General features: G+C 43.8%; 2 non-coding genes across 2 annotated transcripts; both read left to right on the forward strand.

Annotated features, from left to right (window-relative positions):
- Positions 1–3,297: 3,297 nt before the first annotated feature.
- LOC131254577 (small nucleolar RNA R71) lies at positions 3,298–3,404 on the forward strand. The gene has a single exon (XR_009175696.1). It is a non-coding gene; the product is annotated as a small nucleolar RNA R71 (small nucleolar RNA).
- An 8,297-nt stretch (positions 3,405–11,701) lies between these two features.
- LOC131254590 (small nucleolar RNA R71) lies at positions 11,702–11,808 on the forward strand. The gene has a single exon (XR_009175711.1). It is a non-coding gene; the product is annotated as a small nucleolar RNA R71 (small nucleolar RNA).
- The last annotated feature ends 7,577 nt before the right edge of the window (positions 11,809–19,385 follow it).

The following is a 19,385-nucleotide window of genomic DNA, read 5'->3' on the forward strand; positions in this document are numbered from 1 at the left end:
TACTCCCTTTTTATCTTTAATCTCCAAATCAAACTCTTGGAGTAGAAGGATCCATCGTATCAGGTGGGGCTTAGAATCATTTTTAGAAAGAAGATACTTAAGTGTCACATGATCTGTGTAGATAATGATCTTGGATCCGATCAAGTATGACCTAAATTTGTCTAAGGCGAACACTACGGCTAAGAGTTCCTTTTCCGTAGCCGAGTAGTTCACTTGGGCAGGATTTAAAGTCCTACTCGCATAATAAATGACGTAGGGCCTCTTATCTTTTCTCTGACCTAGAACCGCTCCAAGAGCATAATTAGAAGCGTCGCATATAAGCTCAAAAGGAAGGTTCCAGTCGGGTGGTTGTATGATGGGTGCACTAGTCAACATGCCCTTAAGCTTAGTGAAAGCTTCCTGACATGGCTCAGTCCACTTGTATGGTGCATCCTTTTGAAGTAGATTACATAAAGGACAAGAGATGAGACTAAAGTCCTTTATGAATCTTCTATAAAACCCAGCATGTCTTAAGAAGGATCGCACGTCCAGTATGTTCTTGGGTGGAGGTAGGTTAGAGATAAGATCAATTTTTGCCTTATCCACCTCGATTCCTTTGGATGAGATAATATGTCTAAGGATAATTCCCTTATTAACCATGAAATGGTACTTCTCCCAATTAAGTACTAAGTTCTTCTCTTCACATCTTTTCAGCACACATTTAAGACTTTCTAAACACTTGCTGAAAGATGAACCGAAAATAGAGAAATCGTCCATGAAGGCCTCTAGATATTTCCCCACCATGTCAGAAAAGATACTCATCATATATCGCTGAAAGGTGGCGGGAGCATTACATAATCTGAATGGCATCCTTCTGTAGGCAAAGGTGCTGTAGGGACATGTAAATGTGGTCTTTTACTGATCCTCAGGGGCGATTTCAATCTGATTGTAGCCCGAATACCTGTCAAGGAAGCAGTAACAGGAATGACCAGCTACCCTTTCCAAGATTTGATTAATGAAGGGCAAAGGAAAGTGGTCTTTCCTCGTGACGGTATTCAGCTTCATATAGTCAATGCACATTCTCCAACCAGTAGTAACTCTAGTTAGCACGAGTTCATTATTGGCATTGGCTACGATGGTGATCCCGGACTTCTTAGGAACTACCTGAGTTAGACTCACCCATTGACTATCGAATATGGGGTATATGATACCCACATCCAATAGTGTAAGAACCTTGGCCTTAACCACTTACTTCATGTTTGGATTTAGTCTATGTTGTGATTACCGAGCGGTCTTCGCATTATCCTCAAGATATATGCGGTCAGTACAAATCGAGGGGTCGATCCCCTTGAGGTCCGCTATCGTCCATCCAAGGGCTCCCTTATGCTCAATGAGAGTAGATATAAGCATACTCTCCTGTTCTTTCTCCAGGTGGGCAGAGGTCACCACCGGATATATCTCATCTTGACCTAAATAGACATATTTCAAATCAGAGGGCAAAGGTTTTAGGTCAAGCTTCGGCGGCTTGAGGTTTGACGATAGAGGCACTACATCAGTTTGGGGCAACTCTTCAAATTGTGGCCTCCACCGGTTAACTTTAAGTACCGGTGTAGTATCATGCAAGGCACACGTCTCCCTAATCATGTCATCATCAAAATCATGGGAGTGGGCCAGACACATCTCTAGAGGGTCCGAGGATAAGGTTAGAGGTGTCGTATCTTCCACTAAAGAGTCAATTATGTTAATGTTGTGGAAATCGTCATCATCCTCTAAGTTTTTGCCGTTATTGAAAAAGATGTTTGACTCCAATGTCATATTCCCAAAAGACATAGTCATGACACCATTCCTACAATTGATAATTGTGTTTGAAGTGGCAAGGAATGGGCGACCAAGAATGACAGGAATCTGAGTGTTCATGTTATTGATGGGTTCGGTGTCCAGGATGATAAAATCTATAGAGTAGTAAAATCTATCAACTTGGATCAACACATCCTCAATTATCCCTTTGGGTACATGAACAGAGTGATCAGCAAGTTGTAGTGTGGTTAGGATGAGTTTTAATTCACCCAAACCTAACTGTTTGTATACCGAGTAGGGAATCAGATTGACGCTCGCTCCTAAGTCAAGAAGTGCGTGATCAATTCGATGGTCCCCGATTACACATGATATGGCTGGGCTAGCGGATCTTTGAATTTCTGTAGCACGTCTTGCTTTAGGATAACACTCACTTTCTCGGTCAAAAAGATTTTCTTTTGAATACTCTGCCGTCGTTTGGTCGTGCATAAGTCTTTCAGGAATTTGGCATATGAAGGTATCTGTTTTACGACATCAAGTAGAGGAATATTGACTTTCACTTGTTTCAACACCTCTAAGATAACCTGAGAGTTAGAGAGAGGTTTTAGTGTGACCAACCGTTGGGAAAATGGAGCAACTGGATTTTCTAAAAGTTCTAGTTCTAATTTTTGTGGGGCCTCACTAGATCCATCATTGTTGTCCTCTTCTGATTCTTGAGACTTTTCGGGCCTAACCGGAAGGGTTTTATTAATGATCTTCCCACTCCTACGAGTGGTGATGGATTTAGCGTGCTCCATTTGATTTGAAGAGCTGGGATTACTTATCTCTTAATGCTGTTTAGGATTGGGGAGCGGTTATGCAGGAAGCATCCCTTTTTCTATAACTGTCATACGTGAATCCATCTTTTGCATAAAATCTCACATTGCCTGGGTCAGCTCTTGCATGGAATTTTGAATCGGTTCTTCTTGAGGTTTCCCCTGATTTGGATTTTGATTGAAGAAACTTTGAGGGGTAGCAGTTTGTCTATTTCTCCAACTAAAGTTTGGATGATTTTTCTAACCAGGATTGTACGTATTAGAGGTCGGTCCATTGAAAGGTCTTTGATAATTATTTACGATATTGAATTGTTCATTCAACACTTCTCGAAAGGTGGTTATTGTAGGACAATTTTCAGTTGTATGAATGTTGCAATCACAGATACTGCAAACACTTTCATTAACCTTATCCTTCTTTCCTTCTATGGCCTCAACTTTCCTTATGAGCGTAGTCACTTTATACTTGAGATCATCCTCTTCTTTCAAGAGATACAATCCACCTTTCTCCTTAGATTGAGTCGGCCTAGACATGGTGTTTGATTTTGGGTAATAATCCCATGATTGTGTTTTTTCAGCAAGACTATCGAAGTAATCCCATACCTCGTCGACATTTTTATTAATAAATTCTCCATTACACATTGTCTCGACCATTTGGCGCATGGAAGATGTCAGTCCATTGTAGAAAAAATTTGTAATGCGCCACGTTCCAAAGCCGTGTTGTGGGCATGAACTGACCAAATCCTTGAACCTTTCCCAACATTGGTAAAATGTTTCATCCTCCTTTTGGGTGAAGTTCATGGTTGCTTTTCTAAGGGTAATCGTTTTATGATGTCGAAAAAATTTCTTTATAAATTCCCTTTACATATCATTCCATGTGCCAATGGATCTAGGACGCAGTGAATGTAACCACCTCTTACCCTTCTCCTTTAAGGAAAAAGGAAATAGTCACAGCTTGACTGTGTCCTCAGACACATTTTGAAAATATAAAGTGGCTATTGTTCACACCCCAAGTGTAGGGTTGTGATGTAGTAATAAACTCGGTAAGACCAAGGTTGAATCCACAGGGACTGAAACCTGTACGTTATCTGAAAATAACCAAATCTAGAACTAGGCTAAGATGAAATCTAAACCAATTGTGATTTGAGGAATAATGGTGAAATATTAATCTAAACTTAAAGAATTCAGAGAAAGGGAACTAGGGATTCAGAGGATCCACTTGTAGAGATCAGGGAGATCTTATGCCTGCTTCATGGATATTATACTGAACTTACTCGATATAGTTTTCAAGAGATGAAAGGTATAAGAATTAGGTATGATTCCATCACAAATCCATGCCTAAGAGACAAGGTAAACAATAGAACTTAGACCAATCCATAACCAACTAAAAGATGTATGAGTGTTAGGAAGGATTCCATCATCCAACCATGTCTATGAGACGATGGCGAACAACAGGGTTTCCGAACATCAAAATAAAAGGAAAGGAATTATTCAAGCCATCACAGATCTACTGTAATTTAAATCACAACAAACCATTAATGGCTAAAAGAATTTCTTAAATCAAAACAGAGTCAATCAGTTCAGTTCAAATCAAACCTGTAGAAGCTCCCATCACGCCACAAGCTTCACCTCTTAGCCCTAGCTAAGAGATTTAGCCTAACATAATCATAGGAAAAAGAAGAAAAATAAAGAAAAAATACATAAAAATTCTAAACACTTCTCTCTCCGCCTCTCTTTCTCTATCTGACGTCCCCTGTTCAAGCATACCCTCTTCTCCACGTTTGGAACTCTTTTATAGCTTTTGGAGTGGTGGAAATCGGATTTGGGAAGCTATTGCATTCGCAGCGAAAGCCTTTTCGCAGTCAAGTTTGGGGCTTCATAACTCTCGCGTTCCTTGCATTATTTCTTTAAAATCAATGTCTCTTGGAAGTATTTTGGCTGGCCTACACGATGGACAGTTTAGATCTGTCATATGATCAAAGATGGTGGGCCACAACTACCTGGAAGATCAGATTTCGCAGACATGCGTAGCCTTTCGCACGTCCGGCGCTGACGTGATCAGTGGGCCCCACGGAGGTATTTTCGAGGTAATCCACCCCGTCCATTAGATTCAGGACGAAATTTTAGTAAGAAACGGATGGTTTTTCATGTCCATTGGCTCAGAATCAGAGAAGAAATCATTCAAACATCAATTTGAACGTTGCTGGCCTCTGTATCGCGCACGTGTGATTGCATGGGTCCAAAATTTTAGCATGGGTTTGAAGATTTCACGGCCCTCTACAAGATGGATGGCTTGGATCCTCCATATGTACGTTATGTGGGGCCCACTAGCGTCTGCAAAAACGGACGCCGTCCGTCCGTTTCAACAGCGTCATATGGCAGTTGCTGTTTTAGGAAGAAGGTGCGGGTCAGTGCTGCTGACCCGCCTTACTTGGTTCGGTACGCAGCCGCACGTGTGTACCTCATGTACACACGCTGTATATACGAGGCCCACTGTAATGTATATGCAAGATCCGATCCATCCATTTGTTTCCTCATCTTATTTAAACCGTCAAGACCAAAGTTGAGACAGTTCGAGATATCAGGCGGGCCCAAAATCAACGGTTTATGGGCTGACCTGTCAGTTGGGGCATTTCCATAGTGATCCGAGGGTTGAAATTTGATATGTACGGTTATTTTATGGCCCTCAGGCCATGTATGAAGTTTTAAGCCAATCAGATGGCGAGAATTATGTGATCTTGCATTTTTCACCAATTTCGGGCCTCTTTAACGTGAATGACTTGATTTCCTCGAATCCCTAGTGTGTAATTCCATCGATCTTGGTCCCCTGGAGTCCGTCCCTTACCTTGGGTGTCATCAGAGCGTTAAATCCATGGTTTAAGCACCCTTTTTCAGTTCATGCTTGTAAATACACTCTGCATCACAAACACGATTAAATCAGGCTATTAAACGGTATCATGCTTGTAAATCCATGCAATAACTAGGTCTGATATGCAATATTTGACCCTCAACACAATCCCCAACCAGCATTTTGCTAGTCTCGAGCAAAATATGCAAAAAGTAAGTTGAGAATTACAGAACAATTTCTATGAACTCGAGTGATTTTTGTAGAATAATCCAGATATGAGAATTCCCAGATTCATGAATCTTGGATATTACTTTCTCCTAGACTCAAGCGCACGGTAAACTTCATAATCAACTTCAAAGTATTATTCCATTAATTAGAAAAATTCTAATCATTGAGATCTATGAGCGTACAGTGTAATCTCAGCTTATCATCATTAAAATTCACTTCTCTATTTCAGGATATCATTGGTAACCAATAAGAAGATTCATGATAACCAAAACTTGCCTCACAGATCATCTTTTCATTCTTTCAGCTTTTGATTTTTCCATTAAAAGTGACGCCAAGAAGGGGAATCAAATCCTCACTTACAGGGAACAAACCTATGATGAAGACTGTACACCCAAAATTTTCACATATCATTCATAGGGAATTAAATCTACACTTATAGGGAGCAAACCTATAGTGTAGACCATTCACCCAATCCTTTCAATTTCTCAGGTTGGTTCCTTTCAAGCTTAGTGAGTACCAAGTAAATCCTTCAATATCAAACTGAAACCTTAATGTGAAAGCGAGATGTGACATGTGAGATCATAACTCAATCAATGTTTACAACTTCTAATTTTGGATTAACAATTCAAACTTAACTATGAAATCCAACAGATACTGAATCCAAGCGTCTTAATTTACCAACATCACGTATCTTGAAATTCTAAGTACCCTAGATGGCCGTCAAAATCCCTTCGAATTCACAAGAAAGTCCAGAAAAATTAAAAAAATTTCACAATTTTTGCTCAAGACCAAGAAAATGCTGATTAGGAAACCTAATCTCCCACCCGCAACCTAAAATCTATATTGTCCTCAATGTAAAAGAAATAAGCATGCAATGCACATGGGACAACAAAAATATAAGAGGAGTGATGGAAAGATAGTACCTGGATGAAAGAATCAAAAGGCTTTCCAAAGATATCTACGTAAGATTGGGTCAGTACAAGAGAGAAACCAACAGAAGTAAAATAAAAATAACAACAATGAAATCCTACCTACACCACTTTCACAGGTACTCTCGATTGCATTTAGCGTATGCAACAAGCCTTTAAACCCCTAGGTTGCCCCTAGTGGACGAGTTGTAGTCTCGTGAGGGTTTGCAGCAATGTTACCCACAAACATTGAACTAACTAACTAGGAAAATGAAACAGAATGAAAAACTGGGTTGGCTCCCAAGAGCGCTAAGTTTACCGTCTATCCTAAAATAGTATACATGAAACTATCCTAGTCCTAAGAAAAAAGGAAACCTACCTATACCTCCATCAGACTAGGAGGTCAATCCTGGTAAACAGGATCAGTCAGAGGTATGGACATGTCCTCTGAATCAAATTTCTTGACAAATGGCTTTAAGCGATGTCCATTTACTTTAAACTCCTTGCCATTGTCCGGATCTCTTATCTCAACGGCCCCATGAGGATACGCAGTGACCACAATGTAAGGGCCAGTCTAATGAGATCGAAGCTTACCTGGAAAGAGATGTAACCAATAATTATATAAAAGGACTTTCTGACCAGGTGTGAATGATTTTCGTAGAATACGTTGGTCATGAAACGCGTTCATTCTGTCCTTATAAATTCTCGAGTTCTCATATGCATCGTTCCGGATTTCTTCGAGTTCATTCAATTGAAGTTCGCGTAGCGAGCCAGCGTTGTCCAGATTGAAATTCAATTTTTTGATTGCCTAGTAGGCTCTATGTTCTAACTCCACAGGCAAGTGGCAAGCCTTCCCATAGACAAGTCTAAAGGGAGACATTCCAATAGGGGTTTTAAATGCAGTACGGTAAGCCCATAAGGCATCAGTCAATCGGAATGACCAATCCTTACGGTCAGGGTTAACCGTTTTCTCCAAAATGTGTTTGATCTCCCTATTAGAAATCTCAACTTTCCCACTTGTTTGTGGGTGATATGGGGTGCTCACCTTATGAGAGATATCATATTTCTTCATTAAACTCTCAAATGGCTTATAATAAAAGTGTGAGCCCCCATCACTAATGATAGCTCGAGGCGTACCGAATCGGGAAAGGATGTTCTCTTTTAGGAATTTAATGACCGTGCGATGGTCATTATTCCGACACGGAATCGCTTCAACCCACTTAGTGACATAGTCTACAGCGAGCAAAATATATATATTTCCAAAAGATTGGGGAAATGGTCCCATGAAATCGATGCCCCAGCAATCAAATGCCTCGATGATAAGAATGGGATTTAAAGGCATCATATTTCGACGGGACAACGCTCCCAAATTTTGACAATGCTCACAAGCTTTGCAAAACTTGTAAGTGTCCCTAAACATAGTGGCCTAGTAAAAGCCACACTGTAAAATCTTGGCCATGGTCTTTTTAGCAGAAAAGTGACCACCACAGGCCTGTGAGTGACAAAAGGAGATGATACTTTGATGCTTATCGTCTGGCACACATCTCCTCAGGATTTGGTCTGGGCAATATTTAAACAAATACGGATCATCCCAGAAAAAGTTATGTACCTTGGTGAAAAATTTCTTCTTATCTTGCGCAGTCCAATGTGTTGGTATGGAACCTGTGGCAAGATAAATAGCAATATCAGCGAACCAAGGTGAATGGGAGACTGAACAATTGTTCATCGGGGAACATGTCATTGATATGTGTTGTTTCAAGGGAATCAGAGGGATTAAGGCGAGAAAGATGGTCAGCCACTACGTTATCTACTCCCTTTTTATCTTTTATTACTAGGTCAAATTCTTGGAGTATGAGGATCCATCTTATCAGGCGGGGCTTAAAATCATTCTTAGACAGAATATACTTGAGCACCGCATGATCTGTATAAATAATGATATTGGATCATATCAAGTAGGACTTAAATTTGTCCAAAGCAAACACTATAGCCAAGAGTTCCTTTTCCGTAGTCTAGTAGTTCACTTGGGCAAGATTTAGAGTCTTACTTGCCTACTGAATAATGTAAGGTTTCTTATCTTTTCTCTGGCCTAAAACTGCCCCAAGCGCATAATCAAACGCATCGCACATAAGTTTAAAAGGAATGCTCCAATCGGGTGGCTGTACGATAGGTGCACTGGTCAACATGCCTTTAATCTTAGTGAAAGCTTCCTGATATGGCTCAGTCCACTTGTATGGTGCATCCTTTTGAAGAAGATTACATAGAGGATGAGAGATGAGACTAAAGTCCTTTATGAATCTTCTGTAAAACCCGGCGTGTCCTAGGAAGGATCGCACGTCCCTTATGTTCTTGGGTGGAGGTAGGTTAGAGATAAGATCGATCTTTGCCTTATCCACCTCGATTCCTTTGGATGAAATAATGTGTCCAAGGACAATTCCCTTCTGAACCATGAAATGGCACTTCTCCCAATTAAGTACCAAGTTCTTTTCTTGACATCTTTTCAGCACACATTTAAGACTTTCCAAGCACTCGCTGAAAGATGGACCGAAGACAGAGAAATCGTCCATGAAGACCTCTAAATATTGCCCCACCATGTCAGAAAATATGCTCATCATACATCGCTGGAAGGTGGCAGGAGCATTACATAGTCCAAACGGCATCCTTCGGTAAGCAAAGGTGCCGTAGGGACATGTAAACGTAGTCTTTTCTTGATCTTCAGGGGCGATCTCTATCTGGTTGTAGCCCGAATACCCGTCAAGGAAACTGTAATAGGAATGACCAGCTAACCTTTCCAAGATCTGATCAATGAAGGGCAAAGGAAAGTGGTCTTTCCTCGTGACGGTATTTAATTTTCTGTAGTCAATGCACATCCTCCAACCAGTAGTGACTCTAGTCGGCACGAGTTCATTATTGGCATTGGCTACGATGGTGATCCCGGACTTCTTAGGAACCACCTGAGTTGGACTCACCCATTGACTATCAGATATAGGGTATATGATACCCACATCCAATAATTTAAGAACCTCGGCCTTAACCACTTCCTTCATGTTTGGATTTTGTCTACGTTGTGGTTGCCAAGCGGTCTTCGCATTATCCTCAAGATATATACGGTGAGTACAAATCAAGGGGTCGATTCCCTTGAGGTCTGCGATTGTCCATCCAAGGGCTCCCTTATGCTCCAAGAGAGTAGATATGAGCATACTCTCTTGTTCTTTCTCAAGGTGGGCAGAAATCACCACCGGGTATGTCTCATCTTGACCTAAGTATGCATATTTTAAATCAGAGGGCAAAGGTTTTAGGTCAAGCTTCGGTGGCTTGAGGTTAGACGGTAGAGGTACTTCATCAGTTTGGGGTAACTCTTCAAATTGTGGCCTCCACCAGTTAACTTCAAGTACCGGTACAGCATCAAGCATGGCACATGTTTCCCTAATTATGTCATCATCAAACTCATGGGAGTGGGCCAGGCATGTCTCTAGAGGATCAGAGGATAAGGTAAGGGGTGTCCTGTCATCCACGAAAGTATCGATCATGTTAATATCGTAGATATCGTCATCTTCCTCTATCCGTCTGGCCGTGTTGAAAAAGATATTCATTTCTAATGTCATATTCCCGAAAGACATACTCATGACACCATTCTTGCAATTGATAATTGTGTTTGAAGTGGCAAGGAATGGGCGACCAAGAATGACGGGAATCTGAGTGCTTGTGTTACCGATGGGTTCGGTATCCAGGATGATGAAATCAACTGGGTAGTAAAATCGATCAACCTGGACCAACACATCTTCAATTATCCCTCTTGGTATACGAACAGAGCGATCAGCAAGTTGTAGTGTGGTTAAGGTGGGTTTTAATTCACCTAAGCCCAACTGTTTATATACCGAGTTGGGGATAAGATTAACGCTCGCTCCTAAGTCAAGAAGTGTATGATCAATTCGATGGTCCCCAATTACACATGATATGGTTGGGCTACCGGGGTCTTTGAATTTTTGCGGCACATCTTGCTTTAGGATGGCACTCACTTTCTCAGTCAGGAAGATTTTCTTTTGAATATTTTACCGTCTTTTGGTCGTACATAAGTCTTTCAGGAATTTGGCATATGAAGGTATTTGTTTCATGGCATCAAGTAGTGGAATGTTGACCTTCACTTGTTTCAACACCTCTAGAATATCCTGAGAGTTAGAGAGCGATTTTAGTGCAACCAACCGTTGGGGAAATGGAGCAACCGGCTTTCCTTGAGGTTCCGGTTCTAATTCTGGTGGGGCATGGCTAGATCCATCTTCTTTATCCACTTCCGGGTCCTTAGGCTTTTCAGCCCTAACCGGAATGGTTTTGTCAATGATCTTTCCACTCCTAAGAGTGGTGATGGATTTAGCTTGCTCCATCTGATTTGAAGAGCTTGGGTCGCTAACTTCATATTGCGGTTTAGGATTAGGAAGAGATTGAGCTGGGAAGCTCCCCTTGTTCCCAATCGTATGTTCAGCCTTAAGTCCTTGTATTGCTTTTGTTAGGTCTTGGAAGGCCTGTAGCATACCCTGATTGAAAAGCTCTTGCTTTTGAAAATGTTTCAGAACCGAATCCTCTTGAGGTTTCTCTTGAGTTGGATTTTGATTTATGTAACCTTGAGGTGTAGCGGTTTGTCCATTCCTCCAACTGAAGTTTGGTTTCTCCAGCCAGGATTGTATGTGTTAGAGGTGGGCCCACTGAAAGGTCTTTGGTAATTACTTACAGCATTGGATTGCTCATTTAATACCTCTTGAAAGGCGGAGATAGTTGGACAGTTTTCAGTAGTATGAATGTTGCAACCACAAATGCTACAAACAATTTCCTTAGCCTTATCCTTCTTAAATTCCATGGCCTCGAGTTTCCTAGTGAGATTAGCTACCTTAGCATTAATATTATCGTCTTCTCTCAGGAGATACATTCCACCCCTTTCCTTGGAATGAGTCGGCCTAGACGTAGTACTAGGTCTAGGGGAGATGTCCCATGTTTGTGTGTTCTCAGCAAGTTTATCAAAGTAATCCCACACTTCATCGACTCCTTTATTCATAAACTCCCCATTACACATCGTCTCGACTAATTGGCGCATGGGAGATGTCAGTCCATCATAGAAAAAGTTCGTGATGCGCCACGTTTCAAAACCATGTTGTGGGCATGAACTGACAAGATCCTTGAACCGCTCCCAACATTGGAAGAATGTTTCATCTTCCCTTTGGGCGAAGTTCATGATCGACTTTCTTAGGGTGTTCGTCTTATGGTATGGGAAAAACTTCTTAATGAACTCCCTTGTCATGTCATTCCATCTGCCAATTGATCGAGGACGTAGTGAATGTAACCACGTCTTGGCTTTCTCTTTCAAAGAAAAGGGAAAGAGTGCCCTGAAATTCGGGGTCGAGCATAACTCAGCTCCCGAGTTCCAAAACATCACTTATGCAACATAATTAATGAATGATGTATGTTGACTGTATTAGCACATAAACATGGGATAGATTAAGCCAAAACGCAGATATGATTCAGGGATATGTGAATAAAGCAAGCGGAAGACTTATAGTAAAATATGTGTACAAGTGTAAGTCCTTGAATTACATATACAACCAGATCGTGTAAAAGTGTTATTTATCAAAATTTATAAGTACAAGTTACATCATTTCGGTTCCCAAAATAGTAATCCCATAGATCCCGCGCATCGATCGAGGCTCGCTAGAACCCGTCTGAAAACCGCATATAGGAGAAGGCGGCCTCGTCGTCATCCAGCTCCCGCTCCCAGACGTCGGATCCACATCTGCAACATCAGGGCCTAAGACAGAGTCCGGTGGGTGTGAAACACCGCCCCTAAACGTGGGAGTGAGTGATCAACTCGGTGGAACAATAAGGCAATCGGTTAACATGCTATCGCTCAATCAAACAAGAATGATAAAGCGAGACAATTAAATAAATCCTAAGTACTCTTGTTAATGCAGTATGAATGCAATATGATGCGTGCCCTCACGCGTACACCCTCGCGTCTTCATCTTACGTTACGCATGACATCGCCTCAAAGTGCGCCACATCTACAAAGCACATGCAAATGCGGTGCATGGATATGATTACCAAGTTGTTATTAGTCCAATTCATACATCAGGATTGGGAAGCTAAGATACCTTCCTCATATCATCATCCAAACAGTGATCCATACTAAGGTCGTCAATCCTAGACATCTCATACGATCATATAGTTGAGGTCGTAGCAAAGGGCTCGCCACCAATCAATGCACGCCTTTCATGCCCTTACTACCACAGATCGGCTCGTCACCTCCTTGCGGTATCCGGGTATGCTCGAGGTCACTACAAAGGGCTCGTCACCAATCAATGTAGGCCGACAGCACGAATATAGTGTCCCATACCACCATAATCGGCTCACGAGTTTAGTTGCTCACCGGTCACTACGGGGAGGCTCGTCCCCAGCGTAGGCCGACGCTCGACCACGGTGTCCCATACCACCATGTCCGGCTCATGAGTCTTAGCGGATCGGTACCATGGTTATTAGGATTTCACTGGTAAGTTCGGTACCCTAGATTCAAGCGTAGCGTCCATACATGGTGAACATACATCGGACAATCGGGTTACTTGGCGAACTCGACTAGCACGAGCGCACGTTGAATTGAACGACATAGAGTGCGCAAACACTCCGCGTGGCCAAACCACCGCCGCCAACTCTAATACGGCTCGGGTTCGTCTAATACGTCTACGTGGCGAAAGCAATCTCAACCACGAATATAGGGTCAATTACCGATTTCCTGGACTAAGGCATAGTCCCAAATATCCTACACTACTACAGATATTCATATGGAATGTAAAACAATAATGGAACAATAACTCAAATCATGTTACATACACATCGAATAATATCAACTTAACATAAATGTAAGCATAGGAGATGCTTGAATTTAAATAACTTGGAATGTAAATGCATAAGGGAAATCATGCGCATCCATAGAAGTATTGAGAATCACTTCTCAACGCCCGCATTTAGTGTAATCAGTTACACTTAGGTCATTCATGCATTTCTACAAACACTTAGCAAACATGGAACAACATACATGACGCATGTTGAAATACATGCACTTAGACAATTCCTTTTATCAAGGAGTTGTCATACATGCATCTAGCATACATACATGACCAATAATCATGGCAAACATAAGTGCGTATTTTATACGTATACGGTACTTTATAAATACACTTAGAATACACAAATCTCAATATAGCACATGCATATCGAAAGCAATGTAAACATAACATTTGACATGTGAAATCTCATCCATAACAAGAATAAATCACTAACGGGATTGAAAGCCTTGAAAACCATAACCTATACACTTAAAGTCCGCACCTTAAGCAAAGAAAGAAACGCCGAACTGATTTAGACGAGTCGTCGTCAACGGCGCAAGAATACCCTAAAATAAGGATAGAAATGAGATACAACAACACCAAGTCTAATCTAAGCTCTAACACGGGTTAGGGTTAGGTTAACTTACCCCAAAAGAACTCAGAATCGTCAGAGGACGATTCAAAGTGAAGATTCAAAGGTGAAGAAGAACAAGGAAGAATCAAGATGATTCACCAACCAATTTCTCTCACTAACTCTCTCTTTTCCACCTCTCTCCAAGCTAGGGTTAGAGAAAATTCGTATGGAAAAGAGAGGGTTTAAGGACTATATATAGGCCTTAAAATGATGGAAATAACCCGGGTCAAGGTATACTTAGGTTATAACCAAAGACGCCTTTCTCGATCCAACGAAGCACCGGTGGGCCTATAACCACGAAAGGCGGACTTAAGCTCACCGACCATGGATCTAGGTCGCCGAGTTTTTGCAGATCAGCCGTGGGGGACCACACTCAATTCAACGGCCACAGATCGATCCGGTCCACAAGCACTAGGATATGCCGGGGCCAACTATCCTGATTCGAGGGTGAAATTGGGTCGAAATCCAACGGCCAGATAGCTTAAAATCGTCGCGCAAACGACTCAATTTCATAAAAGCTTATTAAATTCCAACCGTTTCACACTCTTCACTCCGAACTCAATCAAATCGACCGAGAAATCCGATCGACTTGATTTTTGAGGTGAAGATCAAGCCCAACTCGGTGACCGCAAACTAAGATCATCGCCATCGGACTTTCGACGCGGTCCAGGTCCGATCCAATCAAAAATTCCCCAGAACAACCGGATTTAGCGATGGATCCCAGTTTCAGAACGTAGCGCCCACTAATCTACACGTTTAGAGCCATGCGGATACAATTTAAAGTGATTGATGCGAATTTCACAAGCAATCAAGTAAAGCGCAATTACCCCAAAACAACTACTTAAGGAAAGATTAGCACAAAAATTTCCAAGGTCGTTACAATCTACCCCCTTAAAGAAAATTTCGTCCTCGAAATTCATACCTTCATATAAGCCTCGAGGATCAGAGGGTAGGTCTTCCTGACCTCAGCTAGATTCCCAAGTAGCCTCTTCTACGCCATGATGCGACCATAACACCTTCACGAGAGGGATAACCTTGCTCCGCAGTACCTGCTCCTTTCTATCCAGAATACGTGTCGGTTACAGTACATAAGATCCTCACTTAACTGCACTTGCTCCCAACTGATAATATGCGAAGGATCAAGAACGTACATCTTCAGCATAGAGATATGAAATACGTTATGCACGCCCGCAAGAGGTGTGGGCAAAGCAAGGCGGTAAGCTACCGCTCCCACTCGATCCAGAACTTGAAATGGACCAAAAAATCTCGGCATCTTTCCTTCTTACCGAACCGCAAAACTCCCTTCATAGGAGAGACCTTGAAAAACATGATCTCCCACTACGAACTCAAGCGGTCGACGCCTCGTATCGGCATAACTCTTCTCTGCTCTGCGCTGCTAGAAGTCGACGTCGAATGATGTCAACCTTCTCTCAAGTCACCTGCACCAACTTCGGGCCAAGCAAACTACGCTCACCACTCGCCCAACAATGTGGTGCTCGCACGGCGACCATACAACGCCTCGAAGGGAGCCATACCGATACTCGCCTGAAACTATTATTATACGCGAACTCGGCATACTGAAGAAATCATCCCAACCGTCTTTGAAATCCAAAACACAAGCTCGCAACATATCTTCCAGACTTGATTCACGCGCTCCGTCTCCCCATCTGCTTGCGGATGAAACACGGTGCTGAACTTCAGTTTCACACCCATTGCTTCCTGGATACGAGTCCAGAAGATAGATGTAAAACGCGTGTCTCTATCAGACACAATCTCCAGGGGAACTCCATGCAGACGCACTATCTCCTTGATATACAACCTAGCCAACTCGTCTGCGGAGTAAGTGACACTGATCGGTAAGAAATGCGCCGACTTCGTTAATCGATCGACGATCACCCAAATAGAGTCAAATCCCTTTCTCGTCCTCGGCAACCCGGAAATAAAATCCATAGAGATGAAACTTCCATTCTGCTATGGGCATGGGTTGCAGCAACCCAGAGGTCGGCGATGCTCTGCCTTGACCTGCTGGCACGTGAGACAACGAGAAACAAATTCAGCAATCTGGACCTTCATATTATCCCACCAATATGATCTCCTCATATCCTGATACATCTTCGTGCTACTGGATGCATCGCAAGCTTAGAACTATGGGCGAACTCGAGAACCTCCCGCCTCAAGTCAACGATGTCTGGAACACATAACCCGCCACGAATACGTAGGCCCCCAACTGAAAGACCCCCCCCGTCTGAGTTCCCATCTGTACCAACCCGCTGCCTCATCTTCACCAAGAGCTCATCATCTACCTGAGCTGCAACGATCCTCTCGTCGATAACGGGCTGTACACGAATGTGTGCGATAACCTCATACGGCTCAACCACCGTAAGCTTCTGCTCAAAATCGCGCACGAACTCCAACATCTCCCACTCTGCTATCATCAGCGGAGCCGCAAACTCCAAAGCCTTCTTGCGACTCAACGCATCCGCCACAAGGTTCGCCTTACCAGGATGGTAAGAAACATCGAACTTGAAGTCCTTCAATGTTTCCATCCATCTGCGCTGCCTCATATTCAAATCACGCTGCGTGAAAATATACTTAAGGCTCTTGTGGTCGCAAAAGAGCTCGAACTCCTCACCATAAAGGTAATGTCTCCAAAGCTTTTAATGCGAAGATGAAAGCTGCTTCCATGTCGTGCGTAGGGTAATTCTCTTCGTGTTTCCTTAATTGACGCGAAGCATAAGTAATCACCCTGTCCTTCCGCATAAGGACACAACCCAGACAGCGAGAGGCGTCAGTATAAATAATATACTTAACCCCTTGCTCGCAATACTAGCACAGGGGCGGACGTCCACTTGTCCTCAGCTCCCGAAAAGCTAACTCCGCCTGCTCACTCCAAGCAAACTTCAAATCCTTCCGTGTCACCGTGATAACGGTCCGGCAATCTTCGAGAAGTCCCGAATAAAGCGTCGATAATATCCTGGCAAGGCCAAGAAAACTCCTCACCTCAGAAACTGAACCAGGCTGCCTGCACTGCACCTACCTTGGCAAGGTCGACGGCTATACCTTCCTTGGACACCACATGTCCCAGAACTTGACTTCCTCTTTCCGGAAATCGCATTTCTTGAATTGTGCGAAAAGCTGATGCTCCTAAGAGTACCCAAAACCGCTCTTAAGTGCTCCTCGTGCTCGCCCGGCTCGCCGAATAAATCAAGATGTCATCAATAAATACAATGACGAATCAAAACAGGAAAGGCCGAAACACCTGTTCATTCGATCCATGAACACGGCCGGCGCGAGACCAACGACATCACAAGGAACTCATAATGACCGGCCGGTCCTGAAGCGGTCTTCGCACGCCCCCATCCTCGACGCGCAATCGATGATACCCGATCGCAGATCAACCTTCGAAAAGTACCGTGCCCCCTTCAACCGATCAAACAGATCATCAATCCCGGGCAAGGGGTACTTATTCTTCACAGCTATAATTCAACTCGCGATAATCAATACACAATCGCAAGGAACCATCCTTCTTCTTCACAAACAAAACAGCGCTCCCCAAGGAGACACATTGGGCCGAATAAAACCCAATTTAAGCAAGCCATCTATCCGCTTCCTCAACTCCTCCATTTCACTCGAGGCATCCGATAGGTGGGTAAAGAAATGGGCGCCGCACTGCATAAGATCGATAGCAAAATCAATCTCACGCCGAGGAGGTAATCCAGAATCGACTCAAACACATCTTCAAACTCCCGAACTACCGGCGATTAACCAACGCCGACTCGGCCGAACTCTCCAACAGAGAAGAATAAAAATCAATACGAATAGGGTAGCTGACCTGAACTAGGAAAGTAACAATCTCGCCCTCAGGGATCGTCACTGATCTAGCTTCACAATCAATCTCAGCCCGCATCCTCGTGAGCCAATCCATACCCATAATAACATCGTAGTGATAAAGCGGTGCGACTAACAAATCAACACGGATCGATCCACTTCCCAGGATCGACCAAACAATCCATACAACGCTTGCCCAAGGCAGAGGACATCCCCGTAGCGGTAGTAAGCGCACACCTTGCATAGGAACAGATCTCAAACCCAAACGCCTAATCGCCGCATAAGAAATAAGAGAAGTAGTGGACCCTGTATCCTAACACAGAAACGGGAATACCTTCCATATGCGCGTCACCTCAAAGGACCTCGGCACCAAGTCGACATAGGCGCTTCACAAAGCGCATGAACACGAGCTCGCGCCGACGATTCGCGAGGAACCATGGGCCCCGAGGTGGCCTCGAAACCAGAACTGCAGTCTCAAGGATGGATGAGCGCGCCGATCAAGAGGAGGAGGAGAAATAACCGGAGGCATCGGACGGCTAACCCTCTCCGGTGGAGAAACCACTGCCCCGCATACGCGAAAAGCAAAAACGGTCCAAGTGCCCAACCTTCCCACAATAAGAACATCTCAATCCGCTCTCATCTGCTGAGCGGGCGGCGCCGAACGCCAAGGAGGAGAATCAACACGCGGCCTCTTGCCAAGGAAAGGTGCACCGTGAAAGCCGGTCTCGGCCTAGGAGGCATCGGTGCTCGCATGCGGGACGCTCTCTCTCTGCTTCGCTCGCAAGGACATGCTCACTAGCTCCGCATATGAAGAAATGCTGCCACAGCAAATCTTCGATCGGATCTCGTGTCGCAGCCTCGTAAAACGCCGCATCCTCATCGGCCGATCACCCAGATCAAAGGAACATACCGCCCCAACTCAAGAAACCGGTTCTCATACTCCGTAATCGACAACCCTCCTGGCGGAGGCGAAGGAACTCACTCTCCTTCTCATGTCAGTACTAACCGGAAATACTTCTCGTGGAAACGCGCCTCAAACGCCCGCCACGACCACACGAAGTCCTCCTCGACAATGCGAAGCACACTGTCCCACCACAAACCGGCCTCCTTCTCAAACATGAAGGTGGCAAGCTCAACTTGCTCGACCTCAGAGCAGTGTAACGCCTCAAGATCTTAGAGATGCGGTCAATCCAATACTCGGCCTCCTCGTCCATGAGAACCCGCAAAAGTAGGAGGTCTCAAGCGCCGGAATCGCTCGAATGTGCCGCCGCACTAACACGGCACCGGCACTCCTGCATGGAGGCATAGGTGAAACAGTTGGAGTCTCCCTATCGACTGAGCAAAGATGCCACCATGGAGGAGAGGAACTCGCCGCCGCTCGCCGCCGCCGATCGCCGCAAATCGCGCCGATCAACAACATCATCTCGCCAAACCTATCAACAGTGAAGCGTAAGAAGGTGCATGGCTCGGCTCAGGAACCGAGGTGTGACC

Source organism: Magnolia sinica, chromosome 8 (genome assembly GCF_029962835.1).
Source record: "Magnolia sinica isolate HGM2019 chromosome 8, MsV1, whole genome shotgun sequence".
In the NCBI taxonomy this organism is placed as follows: Eukaryota; Viridiplantae; Streptophyta; class Magnoliopsida; order Magnoliales; family Magnoliaceae; genus Magnolia; species Magnolia sinica.